The sequence below is a fragment of the Oryctolagus cuniculus genome, chromosome X (assembly GCF_964237555.1).
Source record: "Oryctolagus cuniculus chromosome X, mOryCun1.1, whole genome shotgun sequence".
NCBI lineage: Eukaryota > Metazoa > Chordata > Mammalia > Lagomorpha > Leporidae > Oryctolagus > Oryctolagus cuniculus.
The window spans coordinates 26,826,975-26,843,027 of NC_091453.1; the positions used below are offsets into that span (position 1 = coordinate 26,826,975).

The 16,053-nt window shown below is 43.9% G+C and overlaps 1 protein-coding gene across 1 annotated transcript in view; it reads left to right on the top strand.

The window, feature by feature from the left end:
• USP9X (ubiquitin specific peptidase 9 X-linked) overlaps nucleotides 1–16,053 on the top strand; it is a 192,968-nt gene that overhangs the window by 6,709 nt on the left and 170,206 nt on the right. The gene's annotated exons all lie outside the window — the stretch shown is intronic.

Below are 16,053 nucleotides of genomic sequence, written 5' to 3' on the forward strand. Positions count from 1 at the left end.
GGGCACTTGGTTCCTGGGCGGGGAGTCCGGGACATGACCCAAGACTGACCGCCACCTCGTTCAGCGTCCCCACCACGGCAGAGCGTGTGTGTGAGGAAGGTAGCATCCAGAGTGAAATTAAAGCACAAAGGGGATGCTCCCGTATTCTAGGAGGCGTTCCTCTTGCCAGCCTTTGAGACCCATAGAACCAAGACCGGCAGATACTGTCCTCAGGAACCACAGCTCCGGGCGGGGGGGCGGGGCATTGAGGAAACTGACCAGGTGTTTTGGTGGGAAGCCCCTGTGAGAGGGAAGGGCAGCTGAGCTATGAAAGGGAGGAGGGACAGACGCTGGTCTGCCTAGGGAAGCAGAGGCGAGGCGGGACAGTCTCCCCATCCCCCACCCCCGGGAGTGGCGTGTCAGATCACCAGAGATGGGGACTGAGGTGGGGAGGGCCTCAAAGGGGTGGGCGCTAGGCCAGCCCCCCACAAGCCACCCAGGCAAATGCTCTGGTTCCATGCACCTGGCAAGCTGGTGACATGAACGTTTTTCCTAAGGGTAGAACTGAGCATATTAGACACATAACTACGCCTCAAAGACACTCTACAGGTGTGTCACAGAGCCAGGGGCCAGCAGTGAGTCAGGCCTTGGGGACGGTTCTAGCCAGTTAGGGGACAAGAGTATTCAGTGTCACAAATAGCTTCCTATAGGGGTCAGTCCTCGCTTTAGCCTCGCATGAGAACTTGACCTCCACCTAATCAAGTATGGAGGAGACAACAGCCCTGCTGGCCAGCTTTGCTTGGTTTTCCCCACCATTCAAACAGGGAAGGTGTGCCAGGGCCAAGCTTATTTATGTGGTCCTGGGAACTGTTTTACCCATCATATCTTCCTATTTCAATACCAGTCAACCCATGAATAAAGAGGATCAGTTTCCTTTTACATTAGAGGAATTCAAAGCTCAGAGAGTGTATTTGCCGAGGTCACACTACTTCCTGGAGAAACTGAGTTTCCATGTGCAGGCCCTCAGCCTCCAGCACCCATTAAAAGTGACTAAAAGTTCACAGGGTATTTGGCCTAGTGGTTAAGCCACCAACCGGTTAGGATACCCACATCCCATGTCGAAGTGCCTGGGTTCATGCTGTGGGTCCGGCTTCTGATTCCACACCTTCCTACCAAGTGCGCACGCTGGGAGGCAGCAGGGATGGTTCAAGTACTTGAGTTCCCCTGGCTCTGAGCTGACACAGTTCTGGCTGCTGAGGGGAACTTGGGGAGTGAACCATCAGATGACAGCATGCTCTCTCTCTTGTAAAGAGTTTAAAAGAAACTTTAACATTAAAAAAAAAGTATGGGAGATATCTACTATGAGAAAAAGCATGCATGAATTTCAAAATTTTTTCCACCAAAATAACCATAACTTTTCATTCCATGTTTCCACGCACTTTTTGAGGTCCCCTCTCACACTCTGTATTTCTGAAATTCAGGAAATGAAAATTCAATGGGGGCTACTCCCTTGGAGAAGGAACCAAGTGCACACCACCACAGTACAGGGGAGGGCGGCAGCCATGCAAATCAGGCAGGAACTCCTAGAGGTCTGATTGGCAAACATACTGACCCTTAGCCATAGCGTGAAGCCATGAAAGGAAGGCAGCGTGCACTTCATTGTTTTTAACTGCTTATTAGGAAAATAGCCAGGGGCAGGCACCACGGTGCAGCCTGCGACGCTGGCATCCTGTGTTGGAGCATTGGTTTGCAACTCGGCTGTTCCACTTCCAATCCGGCTTCTTACTAATGTGCCTGGGAAGGCAGCAGAGGATGACCCAAGTCCTTGGGCCCCTGCCACCCATGTAGGAGACCTGGATGAAGCTCCTGATTCCTGGCTTAGACCTGGCCCAGCCCTGGCTGTTGCAACAATTTGGGGAGTGAACCAGCAGATGGAAGACCTCTCTCTCTCTCTCTCTCCTCCCTCCCTCCCTCCCTTTCTCTCTGTATCACTCTGCCTTTCAAATAAATAAGTAAAGTTTTTTAAGAATGAAGAAAAGAAAGTATCCAAACAAACACAAAAATAAAGAGCCCAAGAAGCCTCCCCATGCCCCTGTCTGAGCCCCAACAGCCTTCAACATTTGTCAGGGTTTCTGTCGCCTTTGAGAACTTGGGGAAAACCACCAGCCCCACCTCCCACTCCCTGCACCAAGACAATGCTGGGCCACACAATTGTGACTCCCTTTCAGGGTGTTTGTAGACTCCCAGAGGTGCATCCTTGGATCCCCTGAGACACCCGGATCCCAGATTAGGAGCCCTGGGCTGCAAGGATTTCATAACATTGCGCTGTGTGGGGACCCGACTCCCATCGAACCCGTCGACAAGTTCCATTGATCTCCAAAAAGATCTAGGCAAGGCCCACTTGTCTCATTCCCTGCTGCCACTGTCATTGCTCGCCTGGATTCCTGTAGGCCCCTCCTAACTGGTCTCCCAACTCCACCCTTGCCTATCTGACAATCCTCTCTCCACACAGTAGGTAAAAAAAACACAAATCAAACCCTGTTATTTACCGACCTGAAACCCTTCAAAGCATTCTTCTTGCTGATTAAATGAAATCAAAAGCTCTTGCCCCGGATCTCAGGGCCATGCATGCCTCCCTAGCCCTTTACCGTCATCTCACAGTCCTCTTATCTGCACTCACTACCCTCCAGCCGCCTTAGCCTTCCAACAATCAGAGCATACCAAGTTCTCCCCTGCCTGTGGTCCTTTGCACTCCCTGTTCCCCAAACCCGTAAGTCAAGTTCTTCCCCGATTTTTGTGCATAACTGGCTCCCTTGAATGTCAGCTTAAATGTCACTTCTTCCCTTACCACTCTAGCTAGAGTATCTTCTACTCTCTCCCTGCCCACACACGTCCACTAATTCTCCATCACAAAATAGCCACCTTTTCTTCCTCAGAGTACCCACCAAAGATGGAAGGTTTTTACAGGTGCAGGTAATATTGGCTATCTTCCAAATAGGGTCCACGCTTAGGACAGCAGGCCCCTGACTACTTAACCCTCAGACTGTGTTGCACCTGGAGCAGTGCCTACATGGAGTGGGCATTCAAGAGCCATTTTTGCTTATTGCTAGACTCGCCTCCCATCTAGATTAGCTGTGATCACAACCTTAGGACATTGTGTCAAGTCTGGTTTCGTGGCTAAAAGAAAAAGTGTTGGTGGTGCTGAAGATGTGGGAGGATCGGAACCAAGAGCAGATTCATAGACTCTGAGCTTGGACACACCCACCATATCTTCATTCATTTAGCAAACATCTGTTGAGTGCCTGTTTTGAACCAAAATTACAATGTTGACCCTTGGGGGAAGAAAGAAGTGTGGGGAACATGGTGCTGGCATCCAAGGAGAGACTAAACATGGAAACAGATATTATGATACCGAATGATAAGTACTAAATTCATGATCTGTATAAAATGCCATTGGAGTACAAAAGACTGGGTTATAGGCTGTGCTTCACTGAGGACCTAATGCCTGAGCTCTGACTTGAAAACTGAGTGCCAGGTCACCGAATGGAAAGGAGGAAAGGCGGGGCAAGGCATGCCAAACAGCAAAAACAAATCCGTGGGCTGTGTCTCCTTTTTGATTTTCCCTTGTAACTTATTCATTGAGGAAATGGAGCTATACATCCGATATGATGGCCTGTGTGCAGGGTTTTGCATAATTATCATATGTTCAAGGGTCTTGCACAGGTTTCTCTTGCCTCTGTATTTCGTATAACCTGGTAGTTGCAACTAGGAGCTTCCCTGGAGTCTGGTTTTTTTTTTTGTTTTTGTTTTTTGTTTTGTTTTGTTTTTTGCAAGGTGATTTTGCAATCTGATTTTCACAGGTGGTGTTGTGTCAATCAAGAGGTACATACTAACTCCTTTTTTGTCACATAGTACTCATTGATGATCGATGCCTGTATCTCTTACTTCATTTACTGGAAAATACTGATATTGTAATTCAAAGGTTCTCAGATCTTTGGAACTCAGAACTCTTAAGTCTTAAGGGTCTCAAGGGACTTTTTACTTATGTAGGTGATACCTATTAATATTTACCATAGTTAATATTAAAATGGAGAACTTGTTTATGTATTAGTTCATTTAAAAGTAGCAAGAATAAACATAACACAAATAACATTCTATGAAAAATAACCATAGTCCCCGACACAAACACAGTTAGTGGGAAAAGCAGCAGTGTGCATTTGTGTAACTTTGTTTAATATCTGGCTTGATTTCCACCTCTTCTACATTCAGTCTGCTGTAATATATTGCTTTGGCTGCAGTGTGTGAAGAATACCCAGTCTCCCACGGAACCAGGACACGTAGTTAAAAAGGGGAATGGCATTTTAATAGCCTGGATATTCTTTTATAGAAAGAAGCAATCGTTTCTTAAAGGTTAATTGTGATGTGCAATTTGAAACCACATCCACGGACTTTTTATATTCTGTCCCATTAAATTCTGTCTTATACTTGGAATTGATATTTTACCCATCCCTAATTTTGTAACATCATGTATTAGTCACTTTTGAAAATATTGGCCCATTGAGTTATTCAGAAATTCCAAATGTTGACACATTTTATTATACAATATCTAAAAAAATAAAAATCACATTTATTACACTTGCCACCGATCTTATCAGAAGAGTCTGTAAATGTTCAGAAGAGGAGCCAGCATTGTGGCGCAGTAGGTTAAACCTCCGTCCCCATTGCCGGCATCTCATCTGGGCACCGGTTCAAGTCCTGGCTGGAACAGAAGATGGCCCAAGTGCTTGGGCTGCTGCACTCATGTGGGAGACCCAGAGGAAGCTCCTGGCTCCTGGCTTTGGCCTGTCCCAGTCCCGGTCATTGCAGCCATTTGGGAAGTGAACCAGCAGATGGAAGATTCTCTCTCTGTGTGTAACTCTGCCATTCAAATAAATAAATAAATAAATCTTAAAATTAAAAAAAAAGATCAGAAGATGTTAGAATTACAGTGGTACAGGCCGGCGCCGCGGCTCACTAGGCTAATCCTCCGCCTAGCGGCGCCGGCACACCGGGTTCTAGTCCCGGTCGGGGCGCCGGATTCTGTCCCGGTTGCCCCTCTTCCAGGCCAGCCCTCTGCTGTGGCCAGGGAGTGCAGTGGAGGATGGCCCAGGTGCTTGGGCCCTGCACCCCATGGGAGACCAGGAAAAGCACCTGGCTCCTGGCTCCTGCCATCGGATTAGCGCGGTGCGCCGGCCGCGGCGGCCATTGGAGGGTGAACCAACGGCAAAGGAAGACCTTTCTCTCTGTCTCTCTCTCTCACTGTCCACTCTGCCTGTCAAAAAAAAAAAAAAAAAAGAATTACAGTGGTAGATACAAGTTTTTCAAAATTACAATTTTTACTTGAAAAGTTGAATTTGATCATTGGCAGCAAATACTGTCAGCTTGTTTCCTTTGTTGTGTCAAGACTGACTTCTTAATTGTAAAGAAAATGTCTGTGGCATAGCGGGTTAAGCTGCCGCCTGCAGAGCCAGCATCCCATATGGGCACTGGTTGATGTCCCAGCTGCTCCTCTTCCAATCCAGCTCCCTGCTAAATGTGTCTGGGAATGCAGCGGAAGTTGACTCAAGTCCTTGGGCCCCTGCACCCACAGGGGAAACCCAGAAGAAGTTCCTGGCTCCTGGCTTTGGACTGCCCACCTCTGGCTGTTGCGGCCATTTGGGGAGTGACCCAGCGGATGGAAGACCTCTCTCTCTGTCTCTCCCTCTCTCTGTCTGTGACTCTGCCTCTCAAATAAATAAATAAATAAATCTTTTTTTTTATTAGCAAAAAGAAAATGTCTACCAAATACCACTGTCTGAATAGTCATAGTTTGACTGTCAGTGGTTCTTTCAAGTAAAAATGGTGTTCGGCAGGGGGAAAGTAGCCAGCTCAGCTCCCATCCTAAACAATCACACAGTCGCTTTTCCTCAAAACAGCTATCGTGCCTAAGAGCACAGCAGAAGTGCCTCGTGTACATTTCCATTTCAACACACAGAGTACTAAGAAGACATGCACTCAAGGGTTGAGAATGAATAAAATTATTCTACAAGGACGGTAGGTACCCCTGCCCGGATTCCTACGAAGGCAACCAGCGCTTTTAGCCACCTCTGCTTTTGCACCATCAATGCAATGTCAAGCTAGTGAAAGTGGGAGATAACACCTTAGGAATATTGTGAAAAGAGTTTGACCTCACAGATCCCTGACAAAAATCCAGGACTCTATACTTTGAGATCCACGATTCTGATCCCATCACTCTTTCTACATTTTTCTTTAAAGATGTAAATTTTTAAAAATTTTAACTGATACATTAAAACTGTATACATATATGGGATGCTATGTGATGTTTCTGGTTGTTTTTTTTTTTTTTTTTTCATTTTGATTTGTTTCGATTTCTTTGAGAGGCAGATCAACCGGTTTACTCTCCAAATGCCGGTACAAGCTAAGACTAGGACAGGTGGAAGCCAGGAGCTCAGAACTCCATCCAGGTCTCTCACAATGAGTGGTGGGGACTCGAGTACTTGGGCTATCACCTGCTGCCTCCCAGGGTTCACATTAGCAGGACATTGCACATTCCCACGACAACGTGCTCCATGATGGCACTGTACTTTTACTGACTCAGACCTGAAATCAACCACTTCTCTAAGGAGCTCTGGGTTGGTATTCAGTTACTGTAATCTGAGTGCCAGCACAGGAGTGTTGTGCCGGTTACCAATTTATTGCCGCTCACAACTGAATTCACCCTTTTTATACTACTCTGGGAAAATGAATCTGGGTACTTTAAATCTTTTTTGCTTTGCCAGCTGGCCCTAGATCTTTGCTTTAAAAATTTTTTTAAGATAGATAGATTTATTTATTTATTTGTTTGAAAAGCAGGATGACAGTGAGAGAGGAAGAGGGAGATCTTCCATCTGCTGGTTCACTTCTCAAATGGCTGTAACAGCCAGACCTGGGCCAGGCTGAAGCCAGGAACTCCATCTGGGTCTCCCACATATATGGCAGGGGCCCAAGCTCTTGAGCCATCATCCTCTGTCTTCCCAGGCACATAAGCAGAGAGCTCAATAGGAAGCAGAGTAGCAGGACTCAAACCAACACTCTGATTTGGAATGCAGAAGTCCCAAGCGGCAGTAAGACCTGCTGTGCCACAATGCCGGCCCCAGAACTAAATCTTTGTTAGTAGAGGAGGCTGGGGAGATATTGCAGGAAGAAAGCATTTTTGCTTCCCCATTTTTAGTGGTGCAGGCTCTCCAGCTCCAGCAGCCAGGTCCTGCAGTGTGCAGGGGCCAGCAGGACCCACAAAGAATGGCTTCCCCAAATATCCCAGAAAGTGAAGGCATAGAGACAGAGAGATCTTCCGTCTTCTGGTTCAGTCCCCTAAATGCCAGCAACAGCCAGGGCAGGGCCTGGCCAAAGCCAGGAGCCAGGAACTCCAGCTTGGGGTCCCACCTGGGTGGCAGGGACCCAAGTACTGGGACCATCACCTGCTACCCTCCAGGGGGTAGATTAGCAGGAAGCCGGAATGGGGAGCAGAGCTGAGACTTGAACGCAGACACGAATATGAAATTCAGGCATCCTAAGTGACAGCTTAGCCATTGCATCCAAAGCCAGCCCCCAAAAGACCTATTATTTTTAAGAGAAAATGCATCATAAGTCAATTTTGGTAGTACCGATTCATAGGAACAAGGAGTTTAGTTTTATATTTTTCTCCTCTGTGCTGAAAAATCTTGGTTTCTAATGACATTAGCAAATGTTAAGCTTTATCTTAATATGTATATATGTATAAAACATTGTCAGAAAAACAAAAATGATATTGCTTATCAATTTAAGATTTTTTTATATTTGCTTTTTTTCCATAGGGTATATCCCATTAGAAACTTAAAGTCAGATTACTCTCCCTTAATGTTCACTTGAAATAATTTGCCTCAAGGTGGCTAAGCCATCAACTCAACAAATAGCTCCATTAGTTTCATTTTGCATTTGACTTTTAGGTATTGTTATGAAATTTGATTTGATTTTGCTTTATGGCTATGAAAAATATTGACATGATTCGAAAATTAAATCTATCATCCCCAGTTTTTTTTTCTTTTTTTCTTTTAAAGATTTACTTATTTATTTGAGAGGCAGAGTTACAGAGATTGGGAGAGATAAAGCAAAAAGTCTTCCATCCACTGGTTCACTCGCCAAATGTCCACAAAGGCTGGATCTGGGCCAATCTGAAGCCAGGAGCCAGGAGCTTCTTCCAGGTCTCCTATGCAGGTGCAGGGGCCCAAGCACTTGGACCATCTTCTACTGCTTCCCCAGGCCACTGCAGAGAGCTGGATCAGAAGAGGAGCCAGCTCTGCAGGCATTGGCTTATCCTTCTATGCCATAGTGCCCGCCCCTATCCCCAGTTTTTTCAGGAAAAAAAAAATCTAGGTTCTTTCCCTCTACTATATTTCCTTCCTCCTTCCATAGGTAATCATTGTCTTTATATTATGCTAGCTCTTTACATTTTTTTAAAAATATAGGCACATACACATATACACACTTGTATCTTTTCTTAGATAAACTATTGTAAGCTTTTCTTTTACCACCTCGCTTTTTTTTTTTTTTACATGATATTCTATCCCGGAGAATCATTCTTAACAGTGCATAGAATTATTCTATACACTTAAATAGTACTTAATCGCATAGCTCTATCAGAATTTATTAAACTAAGCCCTGAACAAGCGTGTGGTTGTTGCAATCTTTTCCTACTTTAATTAATGTTTCAATAAATAGATTTGTGCTTTCATCTTTTTATAACGTACCCTTGGGACAGCTTCCTAAAAGTGGGGATTCTAACAGAGAAGACTATCAGGCAGTCGGATTTTTGCTAACCTGATAGGGAGAGAAAAGTTGTTCATTTGCATTTCTCTCCTGGTGAGGAAAATTGAGCCCTTTTCATATAGTAGAAAGCCATTTGCATTTACTTCTCTTAACGTTCTTTCTCAGGCCTTTAGCCTGTTGTCTAGAATTGTTAGTCTTTTGCTTTTCTATTTTTAAAAAGTTGTTCCTATATTAGGGCAGTAACCCCTAGTGATAACAAGCTGCAAGTATTTTTCCCATGTTGTCACTTATCTTTTCATCCTAAGGTGTTTCGTCTTGGTTTTGCATGCAATGAGTTATTTTGGTGTAACCAAATTTTTCTATTTTTTCCTTATTGCTTTTGCACTTTGAGTCATAGCCGTAAAAGTTTTATAGTCTCCCAGGTTATAGGGCAGCCTTGCAACCTGCCTGTGACAGTGTAGGTATCACCTGTCTTCTGTCAGCACTGTAGACCGTCGGGTCTCACCCAGAGCTGTTCAAGCAGACTCTTTGAACAAGATACCCGCAGACAACGCGTGCGCGTTTTCAGATGTGGGAAGCGCTACTCTGGAGAATTTCACCTCGATTTTCTTCTAGAACTGGTGAGGTGGAAGATCGGCCCTTAATTGGAAGCCATCGGTGAGCTCTGCTCCACAACTGTTAAGCAAGAAATAAAGTGAACGTCAGAACAGGGTGTAAATGCAGGCTATCTAAACATCTAACATGGTTCAATATAGACGGGAGAATCTTCTAGTAAAAGGGTCTTTAAAAATACATCTTTTGCACTGCTAACATTCTATGATTGACATATTGATCCGTCAATTTTATGAAATGTGTGAACAAATTACTAGTGAAAAACGGGCTGTGGTAATTTTCCAAATGAATAGCACTCTCTCATGCTGTGAGGCAAAGTAAAAAATAAACCTCTTTAGGTCTTGGGGCTCTACACAAGCAAATTCTATTCCTCTCCCATGAGCTGCAAAGATGGCCACGTGACCTTCACTAAATAAAGGGGCAGGCAAGAGATTCCATAGAAAGATTCTCGTCGTGCCTTTGCATGTAGCCCCACGTAGCAGTTTGTCAGTCATTGTCATTGCTGCCAGAAGGTGTTACTCCGTCGCCTTTGCCCACAGGTTATGCAGAACTCAGTAAGCAGGAGCATACTGGAGTATTGACTCCGCTGTTGGTAACAGCTCTTTGCCTTTTTCATTGTCTTGGAATGCAAAGAGGTTTTGCAAGAATGATTAAAGCAGGGTTCAGCCATGATAATGTGGCGCTGCCATTCATTTTTAATATATTGGCTGGAATTCAAGAGCCACTGGGAGTTCCGAACTCTATCAGAGAGAAAAATAACTGCTTTGAAGTGCAGAAATGAGCCTGTGGCCATGAGGAATATGCTGGCATAAATTTGACACATGATTTCTTGCTCTAGTTCACTTTTGACTATTCTGGTATTTCTTTCCTAAAAAAATTTTTTTATTTGAAAAGCAGAATGACAGAGAGAGGAGAGAAAGAAAGAGAGAGATCGTCCATCCTGTGGTTCACTCATTCCCCAAATGCCCACAATAGCCAAGGCAGGGCCAGGCTTTATCTAGGAGCCAGGAACTCCATCCAGGTTTCCCGAGTGGGTGACAGGGACTCAAATACTTGGGCCATCACCTACTGTCTCCCAGATGCATTAGCAGGGGGCTGGGCCACTATTCCAGGCACTTTGGTACTGGATATTGGACATTCCAAGCCTCCTTTTAACCCACTGTGCCACAACATTCACCTCTATTTTAGTATTTCTGAAACTAAGTTCTTGAAATACAATGTGCCATTTAAACCTAGATTATATTTGGAGGTGTGTTGAAAAATACGTATGTGGGAGGGGCCAGTGTTACGGCACAGCAGGTTAAGCCTCTGCCTACAACACTGGCATCCCATATGAGCACCACCAGTTTGAGTCCCGGCTGCTCCACTACTGATCCAGCAACCTGCTAATGTGCCTGGGAGAGGAGCGGAGGATGGTCCAGGTACTTGGGCCCCTGCATCCACGTGGGAGATTAGGCTGGAGTTCCAGCTCTCCATGCAGCCATTTGGGGGAGTGAACCAGCAGTTGGAAGATTGATTTATTCTCTCTCTCTTCCTCTCCCTCTTTCTAACTCTGCCTTTTAAATAAATAATTTAAAAAAAAATGTATGTGGGAAAATACTTCATAAACTATAAAATAGCATTTATTTTGGTTATCGTCATGGGGTTATGGTTCACATCTCAGCTTTTAAAAAGGCAGAAGATGGCCGGCGCCGTGGCTCACTTGGCTAATCCTCTGCCTGCAGCGCCAGCACCCTGGGTTCTAGTCCCGGTTGGGGCGCTGGATTCTGTCCCCGTTGCTCTTCTTCCAGTCCAGCTCTCTGTTGTAGCCCGGGAGTGCAGTGGAGGATGGCCCAAGTGCTTGGGCCCTGCACCCGCATGGGAGACCAGGAGAAGCACCTGGCTCCTGGCTTCGGATCAGTACAGCGCTGGCCGTGGTGGCCACTTGGAGGATGAACCAACGAAAGGAAGACCTTTCTCTCTGTCTCTCTCTCTAAAACAAACAAACAAACAAACAAACAAAAGGCAGAAAATGTAATATTCCAAATTATAAAGATTATTTAATGAGCTTCCCAGCCTAGCAGTTATCCACGATGTTGTGAAAGACACAATCCACCCAGCTTCACCCTCACCTGGAGACCATGCTTACAAAAACCATTTCCACGCAATGTTTCTCTGTAGCCATAGCACCCTCCTGTCTACCCAGATAAAATACACAGTGGTAATATTCAGTTGCTAGGTATTCTCATAAATTGCCCATGGAAGTGTAAATTGTTTTAACCCCAGAGGTTAATTTTGTGAAATCTATCAAAATGGCAAATACATAAATCATTTGGCCCATCAATCCTACTCCTATTCAGTTGTCCTAAGGAAATATTTATGTGTGTGAAATAATATATGTACAGGGGATTTTAGACACCAAAGATTGAAAACAATCTAAATGTTGTTGATACTAGAAGACTAGTTACGTAAAATAGTTACATAAAGCCACTCTGCCTAGTGGTAAGGAAATATAACCAAGGAATCTTTTTAATAGAAAAAAGAAAGCAATATAGTACAGTGTCATTAAGGTAAAAGGGGACCATTATCTATGAGGGCACTTGAGAAAGTTCATGCAAAATAGAAAGACATGATGCTTATTTTGGTGCAACAATTTTTAAGTCCACGAATACAGAGGGTCTTCAAAATTTCATGGAGGGGCCGGCATTGTAGTGTAGCAGGTAAAGCTGCCGCCTGCAGTGCCAGCATCCCATATGGGCATGGGTTCAAGTGCTGGCTGCTCCAGTTCTGATGCAGTCCCCTGCATCATCCCCTGGGAAAAGCAGAGGAAGATGGTTCAAGTGCTTGGGCCCCTGCACCCATAGAGGAGACCCGGAAGAAACTCCTGGCTCCCTCTCTCTCTGTAACTCTTTAAAAATAAATCAATCAATGCAAACTTTGAAAAATCTATGCATAGAGTTAAAAAAATTCCAAAATAAACTTGTCTTTTGATTCCATTTTTCCACGCACTTCTTGAAGTCCTTTCCTGTACATGCATAAACACAACAGAGAAACAATATATATGTAAGGAAAAAAATACACCCACAGAGCAGGTAACATTGCTTTGGGAAGGAAAACTGGCAGGCTGGGCAGACAGGGATGAGAAGGAGACTTGTTGACTATGCACTGTTTTACATTTTAAATTTAGAACTATGTGACTGTGTTACTTTAAGCAACGTGTTTGAACGTTTAAAAAGGCCATCTATATGTATTTGGACTTATCTCTTCAACTGCTTATAGATCACTAAAGTCTGAGCAAGTGGCTCTATTTGGCTCTATTGCTCACCCTCTGCTCCTTGCTGGCTTGAAGATTTCGCTACTCGAGTCACTTCTCTGGGTTATGAGTAACCCTGCCTGAAGCCCATCTCTTCCCATAACCCTGGCTCCTTTGAGTCACAAACAGGCTCTGCCTGACTTCTACAAACACCCCTCCTTGGATAAGAAGGTTATAAGGGGCTGGCGCTGTGATGTAGCAGGTAAAGCCGCCACCTACAATGCCAGCATCCATATGGGTGCTGGTTTGAGTTCTGACTGATCTACTTCTGATCCAGCTCCCTGCTAATGCATCTGGGAAAACCCTGTCTCTCTCTCTCTCTGTTGTGGCACACCTGGTTAAGTCACTGCCTGTGACATCCGCATCCCACATCAGAGCACTGGTTTGAGTCCGAGTTGCTCTGCTTCCCATCCAGCTCTGGGCTAATGTGCTTAGGAAAGCTGTAGATGGCTGCCCAAGTCCTTGGGCCCCTGCCACCCACATGGGAGACCCAGATGAAGCTCCTGGCTCCTGGCTTTGGCCTGGTCGAACCCTGGCTATTGCTGCCATTTAGGAGTAAACTAGCAGATGGAAGATCTCCTTCTCCCTCTAAGGTTGCCTTTCAAATAAATCAATATTTTTTCAAATGGTGGGCCAATACCATAATACAGTAGGCAGAATTCTAGGTATTCTAGAAATCTTCTTTGGGGCCCACACACATAGAAGGAAGCTCAACACAGCTGGGTAAAGGCCAACTTCCGCATAAAGAACTACCAGGAAGTTGTGTTCAAACAGTTTCCAGAGTTCACACAGGATTGGGGATCTTCAAGTTCCTACCAGTGTGAATAGAGAAACTTTGTTGACTGGACGGAACAGCTGGTGGAGACCCCAGAAATGTCATTCCTTGGGAGTGAGGTTAACCTAGCCCTAAACTGGAAAGGCTCCTGGAGACGTGCTGTAAAAATTCTGAAAAGCAAGTCCTGAAGGGATCAAGCTGACCTGCAAGTAACATAAACTGCTGCCAGCACAAAGTTCAGCAGCATTTAAAATACTGTGACAAACTCCAGGACTCAACAGTGTAAAGTTCATGAGCCTGGCCAGCTGATCAGAAATTACCTAATAATACACCATAGGACCCATCATCAGGAGAAAAGTTAGCCAATAGAAATAGACACAGGGATGGTAGAAATGATGAGGTTAACACACAAGGATGATAAAACGGGTGTTATAAATACTCTCAATATAGTAAAAAACAAATAGGAAGCATAGTAAAAGAAAATATTAACAGAATGAAAATAGATACTTAAAAGAACCAAATGAAGATTCCTGATATAAAAAAATTAGCAGCTGAATTTTCAGTTTCACTATATGGGTTTAACAATAGATTAGACACCAAAGAAGAAAAGACCACAGATCTTGAAGACATAGCAGCAGAGACTACCCAAAATGAAGCACAATGAGGAAAATGGCTGAGAACCAATACATTGGGGCCATCATTTAGTGTAATGGTTTAGATGCCTCTTGGGACAGACACCCACATCTGATATCAGAGTGCCTGGGTTCAAGGCCCAGCTCCACTCCCAATTCCAGTTTCCTGCTTATGCACCTTGGGAGGCACCAGGTAATGGTTCCGGTTCTTGGGTCTCTGCCACCCACTTGGGAGACCAGGAAAAGTGTCTGTTAGAATTCTCTACCCAGAAAATATATCCTTCAAAAATCAAGGTGAAAGTTTTCAAACGTGGAGAATTTGGCACCAGCACACCTGCATTACAGGAAACAGTTAATGAAATGCTTGGGGACAGCAGGTTAATTTGCTGCAAGGGACTCTGCCTGCCATAACTGAGCGTTTGGGGTAGAGTCCTGGCTCCACTTCCAATCCAGCTTCCTCCTAAGGCTCAGCCTGGAAGGCAGCCAAGTGATGGCTCAAGTACTCAGCTCCCTGCCACGTACACGGGAGACCCAGATGGAATTCCTGGTTCGAGCTGTTGTGGGCATTTGGGGAGTGAACCAGCAGGTAGAAGAACATATTAAGCCCAAAATAATCAGAAGAAAGGAAATACTATAGATAGGAACAGAAATCAATAACATAGAAATGGACAGTTTAAAAATCAATGAAATCAAAAACTGCTTCACTGAAAATGCTAATAAAATCCATAAACTTCTAGCTAAACTGATCAAGAAATAGACCAATATCAGAATAGAAAAGGATACATCATACAAATCATTATATATGTATATATGTGCTTTGCTATATATATATATATATATAATATGTATATGTAGCAATGCATAGCCAAAATAGATAAAAATAGAAAAAATGGATACATATGTATCTGGGTTTTAAAGCAAGCATACACACATGCAGGCAGACACACATTTATACAAGAAACAACCAGTAAATCTTTTTTTAAGATTTTTCCAGTTCATGTTATTGCCTCTTAGAAAATGCATTTTCCACAAAATTCCAGCACGTAACATCAAAAATATTCAAAGCTCTAGAGGGCTGCTACTGTGAATCATCATGACGCAGTCTGGGCAGAACTGGCAAAGACCGCCTTTTCTTTTCATGAAAAAAGGGCATGTTTATTTCAAAAAAATGCAGGATTGGTGAATATTTTGTAGATAAAGGTTATTCTCCAGATTAACAGAATAAAGGAACAAAATTACAAGTCTCTCAAAATGCATTCAAAGCATTTGATACCCATGTATTCCTGATAAAACAAATTCTTAGAAAATTCCTCAAAACAACACCTTCAACAAATCTTACATAGGGATCAAATGTTGGAAGCTTTCAAATCCACACAAGACAGGGTTGTGCACGCTCACTATTTAATCACCACTATAATGTAACTCTCAGCCTGTACAGTAAGGCAAAGAAAGAAGAAATGAGAATACCCCGTGTCTAGCCAGTGACAAGCAAAACTGTCAGTGTTAACAGTGAGATTGTGGAAGGCGGGGGGGGGGGGGGGGGGGACTTGTACATGTGGAAGGTTGACAAGTGTCAGAATAAGATGACAACATGCAAGATCAATTGTGTTTTTATACGCCATCCAAAAATAATTAGGGAATGAAATATTCAGACAAATCATTTACAAATACGTAAAAGAAACCTACTCTAATAGCGCAAAGACTCTATAGACAAAGCTATAAAATACTATTAAAATTATAAATAGAAATGTAAGGAACCCTAGACTAAAAGACTTTATATTACAAAAATATCAATTCCCCATGAATCTGCCCAACCTAATTGTCTATATATTGGTCTATAAGGGAGTGGGGGGGAGAACTGGTTAGCTTGTTCTTTTCTGTGAAGACTTTAAAATTTGAAGTTATCTGTGCTGTTGAGGATATTAAGACACTGTCATGTT